This window comes from Fukomys damarensis, unplaced genomic scaffold (assembly GCF_012274545.1).
Source record: "Fukomys damarensis isolate Sample0158 unplaced genomic scaffold, DMR_v1.0_HiC HiC_scaffold_15, whole genome shotgun sequence".
NCBI lineage: Eukaryota > Metazoa > Chordata > Mammalia > Rodentia > Bathyergidae > Fukomys > Fukomys damarensis.
In genome coordinates, this window is record NW_022900927.1 from 61,422,706 (window position 1) to 61,429,333 (window position 6,628).

Below are 6,628 nucleotides of genomic sequence, written 5' to 3' on the forward strand. Positions count from 1 at the left end.
GCCCGGCCCCGACTCCGCGCTGACCCCGGCCTGCCCCGCAGGCGGGCTGTCCTTCTGCAGGCTGCTCCTTCAGGGCGTGCCCCCCAACATCATCGAGTCCTACCTGCGCGACCTGCACTCCAGCCAGCCGGACCAGGACTGAGGCCGGCGCCTGCGCTCAGCTCCGCTGCTGTGCAATCCGCTTGGGAGGAGACAGAGTTTTCTGGTTCCCCACCAGGCCCCTCGTGTGGTCATTTTCTTTCCTCCTAATGTTAAAGAGAAGAAAACAAACAAACAAGCAGTTCGCACAAATTGCTTCATTAAAAATTGCAAACGGAAACCTCAGTGGCTGTCTGCACTTTGCGGGGTATTCTCTTCCCGTCTGTGTCTGTGGTGGGGAGGAGAGGCAGCAAAAGCAAGTCCTTCAGTTTAAAGTCAGAGGCTGAAAATGCTTTTTTAAAATAATGTTATTGTTTTGGGTTTTTGAGACAGGGTCTCACTATGTAGTTGAGACTGACCTGGAACTCACTGTGTAGCCCAGGCTGGTCTCGAACTCACAGCGATCCTCCTGCCTCAGCCTCCCAAGTGCTGGGATTATAGGCGTGTGCTACCACGCCCAACTTGAAAATGCATTTTGTACCCTGAAAAACACAATACACCGCCAGATAGAGTCCTGCGAGCTTGTCTGGCCCTCTGTCTAACAGATTTCTCTAAACAAACTGGAGTTGTTTATTTCATGCAGCCCAGCACCCTTCCCCGTCTGAATTCAGGAAAAGACTTAAAGCCGACATCAAAGTTTACCTCACAGGTGAATTTTCTGAGAGGGAAGGAAGGCGGATTCAGTAAAGGGTCCCCTACCCCGTGGGACACGGTGTGTGTGTCCCTGCTTGGGTCACACGAGCCCCCGCCTCACCACCACTGACCCAGGACCCGGGCTTGCAGCCAGCACAGCGGCGGCAGATTGGGCCCTGCTGCCGGCACCTTGACCAGTCTGGGACAGAGAAACGTGGCCGGAGCCGCCTCCTGCGCTTGGCTCTGCTGCTGGAGCCTCCAGGAGAACCTGCTGCCTCTGCTCATTCATTCTCCAGCCGTCCCGTTGCTTTGCTGTTCGGGGATCTCCTGTCCCACGGGCTAACAGACCGGGCCCCTGAGGTGTGTCCATAGTGCTTCTTTGTTTTTGTTGTTGCTTGGAGACAGGGTCTCACTGTATAGCACCGTCTGGCCTCGGACTCCCAGTGATCCTCCTGCCTCAGCCTCCTGAACTCTGGGCTCACAAGTACGCCCCACCAGGCCCGGCTTGACCCAGCTGTTTTATTAACCACCTGTCAGCTCGGTGTATAATTTCTGAGTGTTCCTGAATACTGGCTGTAGAAGTTGGGCCCCAGCCAGCCACGATGGCCTCTGTCCCCTCCCTCTGCCCAGCCCTGTGGCCCCTCTTCCTGCTTCGTCCGGTCTGATCCAGACCAAACTTTAGTCCTTCCTCACAGCCTTTTCTTCTTTTTCTTTTTGGCGAGGGGTACTGGGGATCGAACTAGGGACCTTGTGCTTGAGAGGCAGGCGGCGGCACCACTGAGCTAAATCCCAGCCCCTCATAGCCTTTTCTGAATGCGTCTCAGTACCTGAGTCTGGCCTCCCTTTTCCTAGGATAGCAGCAGAATAAGAAATAGGAAGACCAGGCCCTCTTCTCACCGGCTCCTCCTAAACCCTGACTGATTCCAAGCAAGACTCCCTGTCAATTTTACTCCCTTCTTTTACTGGTCACCACCTGCCGACCACCCCCCGGATGAGAGATCCCGGTCATGCTATGGGCAGGATTTATAAGACCCTGCGCATTCCGCCCCGACAACCAGGGTGGACTGGAGACACCACCGCCGACAGGACACAGCTGCCCGGATCCTGAGGGTCATCACCATCCTCTGGTCCCTCAGTGTCCCCAGAGGCACCAGCCCGAGCAACCTCGGGCCTTGCTGAGTATTCTCTTATAGCTGGGGCAGATTACGAGGGGCAAAGCCCCGGGGAGGGCAGGTGACAGAGGCCACTGACCATCCGGACAGGAGGACCCTCGCTGGCTCGAATAAACTCAGGGGTAAACAGCCCGGCACCAGGGCTTTGGCGTCCACACCTGGTTTTTGACCTGGCAAAGGTTCAGAGCTCTTACTACCAGGGCAGGAAGCCTCTCCTGTGGCCACCCTACCTTACCTTACTCCGATTGTGGAGTCCAGGAAAGGAACTTTAAAGATGTTATTTACCAATTGTAGAAATTTGGCTTAAGTTTTTTTGGTATTCTTCGTTTTTATCAGACAGGGTCCCCACTATGTAGCCCGGGCTGGCCTCAAACTCAGTACGATCATCCTGCCTCAGCCTCCTGGGTGCTGGGATTACAGGTGTGCACCACCACGCCTGGCAGTAGACTAAAATTTTTATTTAACTTCTTGAAGAAAGAAAAGAACTCAGGTTTATCAGTGCCATGGCAGTGAGGCCTCTTTCTTGGAGAGTCGTGATGTAGAGTCACGGGAAGAGAGCTAGGTTTTGAGGTAGCCCAGGCTGCTGTACTCTTTCCAATCCCAGCCCAGAAGCAGGTGGAGGAGGAGACGCGGTGGGAGTTGGGGGAGAAGTCCTTCCCTAGTTCTCCTACGCTTGCCAAGTCTCCAAGGTGGCCTTTCAGCCTTTGGTGACTCCACTTCCACGTTGAACTCACCACGTAGCTCAGGCTGGCCTCGAACTCACAGAAATCCTCCTGCCTCAGCCTCCAGAGTGTGTGCTGAGATGACAGACGTGCACCTCCACACCCAGCTCAAGGTCACACTCTCACGGGGTTAAACAGAACAACTCAGGAGGGTGTGACAGGACAAGAAGGTGGGGACTGAGCCTGTGGAAGAGGGGCACAGGCCCACACACTACTGTTTGCAGAGAGGGAGGGGCAGGAGAGACGGAGCCAGAAATATCCCTGCACAGTCAGCAATCTGGGAGGAAACACAGCGAGCGAATCAGCAGGGAGAATAAAAGAGCTCCTATTTCTCTGAAACCAGCCCGACCAACCGCGTGGCACTGTTTCTTAACCCTTCCCTCCGCACTGGGGACAAAGCCACAGCCAGGCCACCGCCAGCCGGACTGCATGGCACAGGCTGCTGCCATCTGCCTCCTCCTCCCCATGGGGCACCGAGAGCTTCCTGACTCAGGCCGCCCAGGTCGAGCCCGGCTCGCAAAGCAGGCAGAAAAAAAAGCAGGCAGCAGCCCAACACGCCAGACCGTTAGAGTGCTAGGTCCTCGGCGTGCAGCACACACAAAATGCAAAGCTTTAAGCACCCACCATCCATTACCCCACTGGCTCTCCATGTCAGTCTTCTCTGCCCCAGGAAGAACGGCCCCACACCGGTGATCCCAGCATGCTGGGAGGCTGAGGCAGGAGGATCACAACTTCAAGCCACGCCTGGGCAGTTGAGCAGCTCCACAAGACCCTAACCCACATCAAAAATCCAAAAGGGCTGAGGATGTAACTGTCAAGGCCCCCAGTGCTGTACAACAAACAAAACCCTGACCCAAACATGCTCAGACGGTCGCAAAAAGAAGGGCAGCCCATTGGTCGCTTGTCCTTTGTACTCCTGTCCCCTTCCATGAGGCCACTGTTACCTCGGTTCCTCGGGGCCCAGCAGCCAAGGGAGACAGGAGCGGGCTGGCTGGGGAGCATCTCTGGGGCTGGCCCGGGGCTGGGGACTAGGGCTCCAGCCCTCTTTGGTCCCACACGGCTTTCCACACAGGTTTTTATTTAGAGCTACTCTCTGTCTGTGTTGCCCCAAGCGAAGATGTCCTCCTAATGGTCCCCCTGCGGGATCCCCACAGATGCTGTCACCCAGAGTCCAACAGCAACTCACCCCGTTACTCCCGAGAGCCTAAGCCACAGAGGACCCGGGTCGTTGAAAAGGGAGTTCTTTTTTCTTTGAGACAGGGTCTCCCTATGTAGCACAGGCAGGCCTCAAACTCACAGCAATCCTCCTGCCTCAGCCTCCCGAGTGCTGGAGTGACAAGCATGCCCCAACGTGCCCTGCTAAAAAGGGATTTGGGGGGAAGTGGATTCACTCTCTGCCCCTCAAAGCATACCATAGGAAGTGCTTTCAAACAGTAGGGTATGAGTGAGGGGCCGGGGATGTAGCTCAGTGGTGCCACGCCTGCCTTGCAAGCACAAGGCCCTGAGTTCGATCCCTGGTACCAAAAAAAAAAACAAAAACAAAATTAATAGTTTTTTAAAATCAAGGCTGTCCAGAATGAAGATGCACACTGATCTTGTGAATTCTCCCATTCTCCACCCTGAGACACAGGTGACCTCCTGGCCGTCCACTTCCTGTCCCCATAAACAAGTCAGACGTCTGTCCTGTGTCTGGCTTATTTCCCACAGTATGATGTTGTTGGGGACGCGAAGGACATCCAGACAGCAGGAATGTAGTTCTGCCGAGGAGTAGAGGGCTGAAGCTCTCACAGACAGACAGCAGCCAACTCTCACCAACCCCGGTTTTTATCAGATACATGCATAATACTTCCACGAGAATCAACAATTAGTTCCTTACAGATTATATCTCTAGCAAAACATTAGAAAATATTTTTTATGAACGCCTGGTTCTAGTTATTCATATACTTTCTCAAAGCAGACCGTTCCCAGAATGTTATCGGATGGTTCTCAAGACTGTTTGCAGCCTTGAACTTCTGAGTGTGGCTCCGTGTGCGGAACCAGAGCTGCAGTTCCTGTTCCAATCCGTGTCCCAATGTAACCTTCTCCTCTACAGCACGACGCTTCCGGGTTTGCCCAAAACAGCTAGAATCTCAAAAGGTGTCACTGATCAACATTTCAAACATCAAGTCCAGGGGGTCAGACGTTCTCCTTGTAGGAATGTGGCAGCTAAACCTCAGCAGAACTGTGAAAAGGGTGAGCAGTGCAGAACAAACGAAGCAAGCATTTCAAGCCAGGTGTGATGGTGCACACCTGCAACACCAGCACCGGGAGGCTGAGGCAGGAGGATTGCAGGGAGTTGGAGACCAGCCTGGGCTCCACAGTGAGTTCAAGCCAGCCTGGACCGTGTTGAGAGATCCTGTCTCAAGACAAAACAAAAGTCCATTTCTTTAGTACCGAATTAACAAATGAAATGTCCCTTAATAGGAGAACGGATAAATAAATTCTGATGCAATCCTAATTCTAAGCAGCTCTTAGGAAGTAGAACTGTATGAGTAATTTCAAGAGTCCTCTCCAACATATTATGAAATACAAAAGCCACCTGCCTATAAATGTAAGGGTAATTTTTTTTTTATTGTGACCACAGATAAAAGTGCATTTCAGCTGGGCATGGTGGCGCATGCCTGTAATACCAGCACCCAGGAGGCTGAGGCAGGAGGATCTCTGAGTTTGAGGCCAGCCTGGGCTACATAGTGAGTTCCAGGTCAGTCTCAACTACATAGTGAGACCTTGTCTTCAAAAAAAAAAAAAAAAAATGTGCATTTCAAACTGTTAAAAGTAGTTTCCATTTTATCAGAGGCTTCCAAAAAGGGGAGTGAATATATCTTTAGTTTTGGTTTTGTTGTTTTGTTTTGTTTTGTTTTTTAAGACAGTCTCGCTACACAGCTCAGGCCGGCCTCAAACTCATAGCAATCCTCCTGCCTCAGCTTCCGGATTTCAGGCGTTACAGGCCTGTGCCACCACCTAGATTACATCCATTCTAGTAAATTAGTAAAATGATTCTTTTGATGGATACATAATGATCGTGTGTGGTAGTTCTGTGCAGCTATGCAATGTTCTGTGATCAGATCGCACACAGAGGACCTGCGTTCATTTCCACAACAAGCTCGCCTCCTGTGCCCTGCAGCGGTGCCCTGACCGACTCCTCCCGCACAGAGCAGGCTGAGGATCTCCATGTCCTATCTAGAATGCAGGGACTGCCCCAAACCCGCCCGGTCCACAGACACCAGCAGGTTGACACGGACAGAAAACTCTCCCCTGGGTCCGGAGAGAATGCACCGCTAACGTGTGTGTGTGTCCTTCTCAGTGACTCACAAACCTCCTGGCACTTCCCACTGATGTACTGAACGTGCGGTGCACAAACATGAAAAACCAGCTCACACCTGCGGGGTGTTCTTCACATTGAAGATCAGGAGGGCAGGGGCCGAGCGAGCGGGCAGGGAGTCTGCTCGGCATTGATGGCCGCACAGCTGCTACTGCAACTCCCGACTGCCGAGCAACCAGACATCGGGATAAACACGGCTCTCTCTACAGAAACGAAATTTGATTTTTCAATTCATATAATTCACATCATGAAACAGCGGCCTTCCTTTGACTTTTTTTTTTTCCAATCAAAAATTTGAAAGCTAGCAGGGCTTGGTGGCGCACACCTGTAATCCCAGCACTCTGGGAGGCTGAGGCAGGAGGATCACAAGTTCAAGTCCGGCCCGAGAAACTTAGCGAGACCCTGTCTCAGACTAAGAAAGAAAAAGGATTGTAGCTCCATGAAAAGGCCCTAGGTTCACACCTCAGTACCGAAAAAAGAAACTGGGGAAGCCAGACTGAGCTCAGGGGCTGAGTCCAGTCCCGCCTGCCCGAGGCCTTAGGAAGGGCGGGAGCGCGAGGTTTCCGGCAGGGCCGCCGGTCGGATCCCTCCTCTCCGCAGCC

At 52.9% G+C, this 6,628-nt stretch overlaps 1 long non-coding RNA gene across 1 annotated transcript; it reads right to left on the reverse strand.

The window, feature by feature from the left end:
• Positions 1-5,041: 5,041 nt before the first annotated feature.
• Positions 5,042-6,387, reverse strand: LOC104867101. Its single transcript, XR_781675.1, has 3 exons — positions 6,352-6,387; positions 6,083-6,229; positions 5,042-5,060 (listed from the first exon to the last, which is right to left on the reverse strand). It is a non-coding gene; the product is annotated as an uncharacterized LOC104867101 (long non-coding RNA).
• Positions 6,388-6,628: the final 241 nt, after the last annotated feature.